The sequence below is a fragment of the Petaurus breviceps genome, unplaced genomic scaffold, assembly GCF_028583685.1.
Source record: "Petaurus breviceps papuanus isolate PSGF00001 unplaced genomic scaffold, PetGlider_PUasm1.0 90417, whole genome shotgun sequence".
Classification (NCBI taxonomy): Eukaryota; Metazoa; Chordata; class Mammalia; order Diprotodontia; family Petauridae; genus Petaurus; species Petaurus breviceps.
Genome location: NW_027187245.1, coordinates 542,554 through 551,164, shown reverse-complemented (window position 1 = coordinate 551,164; position 8,611 = coordinate 542,554). Strand labels below are relative to the sequence as shown.

At 43.7% G+C, this 8,611-nt stretch overlaps 1 protein-coding gene and 1 long non-coding RNA gene across 8 annotated transcripts in view; one reads left to right on the top strand and one right to left on the bottom strand.

The window, feature by feature from the left end:
* Positions 1 to 515: 515 nt before the first annotated feature.
* LOC138177462 (uncharacterized) lies at positions 516 to 6,842 on the bottom strand. The gene is made up of 2 exons (XR_011172502.1): positions 6,202 to 6,842; positions 516 to 723 (listed from the first exon to the last, which is right to left on the bottom strand). It is a non-coding gene; the product is annotated as an uncharacterized lncRNA (long non-coding RNA).
* A 459-nt stretch (positions 6,843 to 7,301) lies between these two features.
* Positions 7,302 to 8,611, top strand: part of LOC138177479 (protocadherin-11 X-linked-like) — a 482,211-nt gene continuing 480,901 nt past the window's right edge. For 3 of the 7 annotated variants that reach the window (XM_069108666.1, XM_069108660.1, XM_069108664.1), the window contains exon 1: positions 7,302 to 7,517. The gene's annotated coding sequence lies outside the window, so the exon portion shown is untranslated. The remainder of the gene's footprint in view (positions 7,518 to 8,611) is intronic. The other 4 variants (XM_069108663.1, XM_069108658.1, XM_069108662.1 and 1 more) reach the window with 2 other exon arrangements.

The window sequence follows — 8,611 nt, the reverse complement described above, 5'->3', positions numbered from 1 at the left end:
TGAAAAATATAAAAATGTTAGAAATATGCCAGATAGCTAGAGTTATCTTTTTTTTTGAGGCAATTGGGGTTAAGTGACTTGCCCAGGGTCACACAGCTAATAAGTGTCTGAGGCTGATTTTAAACTCAGGTCTTCCAGACTCCAGGACCAGTGCACTATCCACTGAGTCACCTAGCTGCCCCTAGTGTTCTTTTTTATATTTGTCAAAATACCACAAAGGTCCAAAGTTAAAACAATAGTGACTGTTTAGCTTAATCAAAATCACTAGACTGGAAAGCCCCTCAGTCTTTATCAAGTTACCATCTCCAAAAATGCATAGCAAGAAAACTGCCACCCACCCTAGTTTTTTTGTGCTTTGTTTTCTAGTGTTTTAATGGAGTTGCTGACTCCTAGAAATGAGAAGGTTGGTAGGGATTGCAACAAAACAACAGTAGAATCAGCCATTTGTGCTTTACTTATATGTCCCTATCTTCTCCCCCCACCCGAGAACTACTGATCAAGTGCATTTCCTGATATAAACTGAAGACTTAGATATTTTATTATTTGCCAGACTTTACATAATGTATTTTGAATTTGCTTCTTTCACAGTGTCAACTATAACTATCAGGGCCAATGCTTTGGGCAGCAGTGGAGGAGAGCAGGAGTCTGGTAACCTAGGACCAGAGGAACCAGGATTATGCCGAAGGTCAGGGTTCTAGATAACCAGGCAAGTAATCAGGAGTCCTGAAACAAAAAAAAATAATGATAATGATAAACATGCTAAATAGGAAAAAAAACCATAAAAATAGATTTGGAATGAGCAAAAACCACTTCATCCAAGCTGCTAAAAGGTATATATGCCATTGGATTTTTAAAAACATAACCAGGAGTGGTTTACCTCTGGATGGAGTCTCTGAAATGACTAAGATACAAGAATGGAACATGGATAACATCTGCATGAAATCAGTAAGCAATATGTTGACAAGGGAGCATTGAACAAATGGCTGACTGGTGCTGATTTGTTTGTGATAGTGAAGGGCTTTATGATTGGAAATTGAGGACTAAGTTATTGTTACCAGAAATTACAGGATGGTTGTCCTTAGTGATCCTAGATTTAGTCCTCAATTTAGATTATGCAAGGAAAAATGATGCAAAGCACAATACATCACTGTGCGTTACTAAATTTTAACACCTATCAAATACCTAGCAAGATATGAGCCCCATCAAGACTGTCTACCAGAGGCTCGTTTTCTTTCATGTACTGACATGACAAATACTCACACTACAAATGTATGCCTCAAAGTATCCTAGAGAACTCAGCTAATCAAACCTACTGGACCATGACCATTATCACAAAACAACTTTTTGCTCCCAACTATCTAAGCATACCATATACATATATTTTCCAAGTTACATGAAATGAAAAGCTTTCAAAACATAAAAACCCATTGAAGGAGGTCTAAATCATGAGGGAACAGGCTGAGATAATGACCATTCCAGGTGTACTGCCTGCTACTGGGGTTGTACTGAAGATGCTCACAATGAACATACAGAAGAGGAGCTTAGATCTTAATGCCTTTATTCAATTACAAAAATTGCCCACTTGTTCAATCGATCAGATAATATTAAATATAAAAGTATAGGAGTGGGAGATCAACTTGTCCCAGGGGCATGTCTATGTGAACCCCGTGGGCAAAGATGAGAAGAATGAGATGATAAGAACAGCAAGAATGTTTACAAAGTATGTTCACATTCACTGCCATTTGATCATCACAACAACTTTGTAAGGTAATCAAGTGAAGTATTATTTTACATATCAGAAAACTGGGATATAGAGAGGTTAAGTGAGTTGACCAAGATCACATTGACCAGTGACCTTTGTCTTCTGGTAGTGCTCTCTCCACTTAAACTGTACAACAGGTTAAAGCAAGCAGTAGGTCAGGAACTAGAGAGACAAGGAAAAGTCAGATCAAATGCAAATGCTGGGCTTGGGGGAATGATATAGCCCAGAAAACCACCTTAGAGGTTAACAAGTCCAATCTGCCACCCAGTGGAGAAATCCCCTTACTAAGGACAGACAACTCCAAGCTACTCAGTCGGATTTGTGATGCGCCTCTGTATTCCAACTGCTTAAGGAAGTAAAGGACCCACTGTTCGTAGTGAGGACAGAGGTTCAGTGAAAAATGCAACTTATTTTCCATAGAGAAAGAATAGCAGAAAGCTTTAAGTCAGATCTCTGCTGACCTGTATACTGGAGGCAGTCTGGAAAACTAAACATCATTTATCAGTATGTGAGAAGCAAGTCCCAGAGGTAGATAGAGGCTGTCATCAGATTGAATGTTTTATAAATATTTTGTATCAGTCACAGGATCTAACTTCGTGCTGAACACGTAGTAGGCAGTCAGTATCTATCTATCTATCTATCTATCTATCTATCTATCTATCTATCTATCTGTCTGTCTGTCTGTCTAAGATGTACTTCCTACTTTAAAAATTAAATTATAGTGAATTTTATGACAGAAACACTTAGGACCATTTCTATCATTACCTATATTTGTCAAATCTTCTATGAAAGGATCTATACATTTGTCTGCCATTGGCAATCTTGCTCATATAATTATTATCCCCTGGAAAATGGAGCTCTGCTATTTCCTTAAATTTCCTTGAATATCTAGCCCATCAGGGGGAAAAATAACCACAATAATGTGGGAAACTGTCTGTGGTTTAACTTGATCTGAAAGCTTTCATGAGAAGGCAATGTTTTTTTTTTTTAAACCAAGACATCTTATATTCATATAAAAATAAAATAAATCTCTATCCCTTATTTTTTATAAAAGGAACATAATATAATTGTTATCATATTGAGAAGGCACTGGAGTGAGTAGATGACCAGCCTCAAAGATAGAAAAATATGGATTCAAGACTATTCCGTGAAACATACTAGCCGTGCTTTAGCAAAGGGACCTTCCCTCTCGGGGTTCTGGTCAACTTTTAAGACTATCAATTATTGCAAAGGTGCCTTCCCTTGCACTGGGGGTGCATTCCCCCAGGAGTTCCCTATACTAGTGAAATCAGCTTTGGTCCATATCCCCTTTTTCATTGTGGAAAACCATCTTAATAAACAGTAGATGTATAGACTGAGAAGAATATTTTTTTTCCCAGATTTCATTCTGCAATAAGAATGAATTCATTCATGAAATAATTCAGCCGGGTTGAGGTAATAGTAAAATATAAATTGTTCATTTTTTAAAAATCACCTGTTGATTGTCTAGTTCCATATCTATTCAGTATATATTTACCGAGCATATGAAACATGATAGATGCTAACTGTCATGTACTAGTTAAGGAAAAATGGACAAATTAGCTATCCACAAAATGGTTTGTTATCTAAACAAAGCTAGATTTGTTAGTTATTAAATGAAAACAAATCATTTTCCCTATTTCTTTTAAGACTTAATTATAGTCTGATTCCACAACTCATACATACAAATAAATCTAATAATTGTTGAATTACATTTTGTGATTGTAAAAAGAAATAACTGTGGTAAGATCTGAGGTGAAGTTAGTCAGAAAAGACTTAGAATGGATTACATGACAGTTTCCCTTATGTATGTTTATCATTCTCTTTCCCCTCCACATTCATATATGTACTATAAACTTAAAGTCATAGCTAATGTTACTATTAATGTCTGTTACCTAGTTCTTCTAAGCTTTGTATATATAACTTTTCCTAGGATAAAAATATGAAGTTTCAACATCACAAGAAACAGCAAAAAGTAAGTTTGCTTTTATTAGCAATCAAAATATCTGAGTCTTTCACCCTACTACATAACATCTGGACAGTTCAAGCCAAAGCTTATCCTGAGGAAAAAAGGAGGAAAAAGACTGCTTAAAGCATCTTGGAAAATAGTGTATATATAATTTATACTCTCAAAACACACACACACACACATTTTCAGCTTTTCTCTTTCTATGATAAACAGTCATGTCATCCCTCTCACCCCCTTTCCATGCACCCAGATTTTGGAATTTTGGTGCCAGTAGACAGAATAGGGAGGACTAATATCATCATACTTTTTCAATAGGCTAAGACCCTAACATTCCCAAGGTCAGTTTTACCTAAGGGAGAGGGGGGCCAGTGACCTGACCAACTGCTGTGGTTGGGGGTTGTAGTGAAAGAAGAAAAGGGGAAGGGGGAGTAGTATTAGGAGCTATGTTAAAGAAAATGCAAGAAAGCATGGCGGGAATATTTAGAGCTCCTCCAACAGACCAAAAAAGCATTGCAGCTTGTTTTCAAATTTTCAGAATCTGACAAAAAGCAGAGAAGGGAGGAACATTCACCCTGATCTCTGAACTCTTACGCCAACTTCTCCAAAAAGATCCATAGCAACTTAGAAATATATAAGTAGTTGAGGCAGGACCCTTGAACAAGATGGGGACTTAAAAAAAAAAAACTTTGCTGGGGGGAGCATAATAGTAAGTGCATGAAGTACCTTACCCTGCTAATAAATCAATCTGACAGTGTGGATGGGGTTGTAATGGTGGTTGAGGGGTAGAGGCAATGACCCATTAGAGGTAGAGGAAGGAGGATAAACTAAAGTTAACATTTCTTTCAGAAAAATGTGATAAGTGAGCCCATTGTGAATTTCAAGGCCAGGAGGATTTGAGAAGACTTGGAGAAAAAGAGAACTGGGATAAGATATGAGAATTATCAGCTCCACAGATGGGCAGAAGAGAAAGATCAGAGAGATTCTGGATTCTGGCAAAACAATTATAATTAGCAGAATTTATAGTCATATACTCTCAATCTAGCATTAACACCTATTGGCAATTAGCAAAACCTCCTTATTGTTTGGGAACAGTCAATTAAAAGCTAGTAATAATATTTAGCTACTTTTTAAAGATGCCAGTATCCAGTTTGACCATATGTAAGCTAAAAGTGAAGCATGATCATATATGTCCAGTGTTTCCAATCAAGATATCAAATGTTACTGCTGGTATTGTGTTTATTTTGGGGGGAGGAGGGCAGTTGGGATTAAGTGACTTGCCCAAGGTCACAGGCTAGTTTTTGTGTTAAGTGTCTGAAGATGGATTTGAACCCAGGTCCTCCTGACTCCAGGGCCGGTGCTCCATTCACTGCCACCAAGCCACCCCCAGTATTGTGTTTATTAAGCTAAAAGGGCTTTGCTCAGTGTGGCTAGGTGGCAAAGTGAGTAGAGCGCCAGCCCTGGAGCCAGGAGGACCTGAATTCGGATCCAACCTCAGACACTTAACATACACACACACACACACACACACACACACACACACACACACAAACTAGCAGTGTGACCTTGGGCAAGTTACTTAACCCCAATATGTCCTCCAAAAAGCAAAAAAAAAAAAAAGTGCTTTGCTCAGAACTCTTGCCCTCTCGGGGTAAAATTAGTGAGTAAAGGATAAAGGGGTACAGAAGGGGCATTAGATTGGAAGCTTCAGGAATAGCTTTTCGGTACCCTGGGGGTATTTGTCTAAATTAGCCCAAGGAGAAATAACTAACCACGTAGGTCCCCTGGCTAAGGAAATGTTTCTTGGGTAGGTTAGCTCTCCTGGAGAATTCTTGGGGTTTGGAGAACTAATAATACCCAAAGTACAATTTGCCTAGTTCTTAAGACCTGTAGGAATTGTGCCCCTCCCAGCAAAGTTTTCCCCAAACAAGCATCTGTTGCACGGGTTTGAACCCAGAGGGAAATGATGCCACTTTTCCACCTAACATCTAACTTTTTCGTCTTCTCATTTCAGAGAAGAGGTTCTTAATTCCAATAAAGGTACAGAGTTAGAGACAGAGTATTGTTCTATTGAGTTCTAGAAGGTAAAATGAATTCTGTGGGAATCATAGAGCTTATAGTAGAGGAATCTTAGGGAAATAATTGAGTCTAGTCATCTACCTGTAGGCAAAGATCGGGACCCCACCCCATCCACAAACTACATATTCACAGCAAAAAACAGAGGATTAGGGGAGCAGGGGACGATTTTATATCGCAGCTTTTTTGGCTGAGGAATAAGTCCCAGCTTCTGAGTGCTCTGACCCAACAGAGCATAAGCTAAGCAGCTAGCACTTCTGCGTGATTTGGGTAGAGGGAGAGATGCAGAAGGAGTGGGGTCCGTGGGGTTTACCCCCACCTGGGCAGCAAGGCAGTCTGAAGAGTGGGCTGGGCGCCTCCCTCCCGCTCTCCCTCCTACCTCCAGAGTGATTCCCCAGACGGCTACCGCTAAGGCCACGGCCACGGTTCCACACAGACAACAAGCAGCTCTGCGCGATGCAGCAGGACACCATCAAAAAACACTTCGGAACATCCCGTCACACTGTAGCATCCCTCACACTGTTCTTTTGGGTAGCGAAAAGCCACAGCTTACGCCTAAAGCCTGGGCGATGAGGTGCCAAGACCCTTTTCACAGTCAGCATGCATTCTGCAGCCAGAGCGGGGCTACTCACCTTACCCCCCCACTTGCCCTACTCTAGCCTCAGAAGCCCTTGTTTGGGAGAGCGCAGTGGCTTTATGCTTGTTTGCCTGTTTGCTTGCGACAAAAGCTAGCTGGGAAACTTCCTTAGGAAAACGTGAATGAGTTAAACTTCAAGGGGATGGGATCAGTTCTGCCGCGGGAAAATAACATCAATACACGCTTCTAGCTTGCTCCCGAGGAGCGGAAGCCCCAGGAGAGCAAATTTTCCGTTTTTCCACCTCAAAGGAACGAGCTAGGGGCAGCCCGGCTCCTGCCTCCTTTACCGAGCTATTGGTAACTTACAGATTTACCTCCTCTTGGCCCCCACCCCTCTCCCCCGTTTCCCGCGTCAGCAGGCAGCGGCCGCCCCTTAGAGGTGGGGAGAGAGGGGTGCGGGGGTGTGTGGGAGGGGGGGCAGTGTGTGCGTAAGTATGTGTGCGCGCCTATGTGAGTGTGGGGAGGGGGACCAGCTCTTGGCGCTGCACCATCCCCTCCCGGCAGGCGGCTAGGCACGGCTTCTCCCCCTCCCTCTCTGGAGCCCCCGTCTCCTCCTCCCTCTTGGTCCCCCCCCCTCTTTTTGGTCCCTCCCCCTTAGTATTGAAAAGGGGCTGCACCACCCCGGCTCCTTGCAGTCTGCGAAACTGTCAAGCACCAGCCAGCAGAAGGAGGGCAGCGGCAGAAGTCCCCGAAGAAGAGCCTCCGCCGGCGGAGAGGGGCTGTAGAGCCTCGGAAGGCTGTGCGGAGGGAGAACCCCGGAGAGACAAGAGCCCGGAGAAGAGCCCCCGAAGTCCGAGCCGGGGAGCGTGTGCTCCCCGGCCGCCGCTGCGGCGGCTCTGCCGCCGCAGCGGCGGCTCTGCCCCAGCTGCGGGCGCCCCCGCCACCGTCGCCCTCGCGGTCAGTCGCCACTGCCGCGGTAGCTCTAGTGGTCCAGTTGGCATCACTTTGGCTACCGCGCTCAGTCGCCGCCGCTACGGCATTACAAGACGAGTGTGGAGGTAGCCGGCCCGCGATGGTGGAAGCACCAGTTCGGGCCGAATGAAGACCTTGATAACCTGGTGAGTATCTCTGTGCCAAGAAACACCACTGGCAATTTATTCTGCATAGATCATCTATTGTGTTTAGCTTTCCAGCCGTCTGTGTTTAGAGGGTGCCCGTAGACTCATTTCCCAGAGACGCTTTGGGGCGTCCTCCCCTCTGTCCCTCTCTCCCAGGGGGGAAAAAAGCTAGATCTTTGGGAGAGGGGGCGATCGATCGTTTGATCGGTCAAGCGCTAAACAGACAGATTAACAGTCCCCCTTCCATCTCTTCCACACCGTTTGCCCGGTTACTTTATGAAAACTCCCACATTAACTGTCAGAGAGTGCACGTGGGGCTATTTCTCTCACTTGAGCGTCACTCCTCTAGCCTAAGCACAGAGGATGTGATAACTAAGATTTTGGACAGATATTTAAAGGCTGCGCCCCAAACCATTTCCCCGCCCTTAGGTAGTTTGTAGTGACGGGGCAATGAGACTAGAAGAAAAGCGAGCCATCCTGTGTCGTTCTCATCCCATCTCATCCCCCTCCAGCTCGCTCCTCCGCTCCTCTGTCCTTTCTGGCCTCTGGCCGGCTCCATCTCCCCCCTCCACCTCTCTTCAAACTGCAGCGCGCTCAGAGCTGCAGGTAGTGCACCACACTCTGTCACCCAAGCCGAACTAATCCTGAGAGTTTTCAGTTTTCTTCCCTTCCTCGCCTCTCCTTTCTCCCTCCCTCCTCCCCAATTTGCTAGGTGGGAAAACTTCTGCAGTGAAAACTGCCCCTTTGCTGAGGAAGTGTCTTTATATAGAGAGCTTAGGTGAAAACTCACAGGTAAAGACTTTCCCTTTCCCTAATGAATGACCTCATAGGAGATTCGGGATCCAGAGATAGGGACAGGCTGCAAGAACAGATCGAAGCGAAATGAAAAATATAAAGATAAATGTAAAGTCCTGTACTTAAGTTCAAAATGCCAACTACAAATTCAGAGAATAGGGGAGAACTGGCTTAACAGCAGTTCAGGTGGGGGGAAAAAAATCCTTGGATGAAGGGGTGGGGAGGACAGAATGGTTGGGAGGAAACTGGGAGGGGGAGGTGGGAGGGGCTGTGAGTTGAGGAAGGGGGTGGGAGAGGAA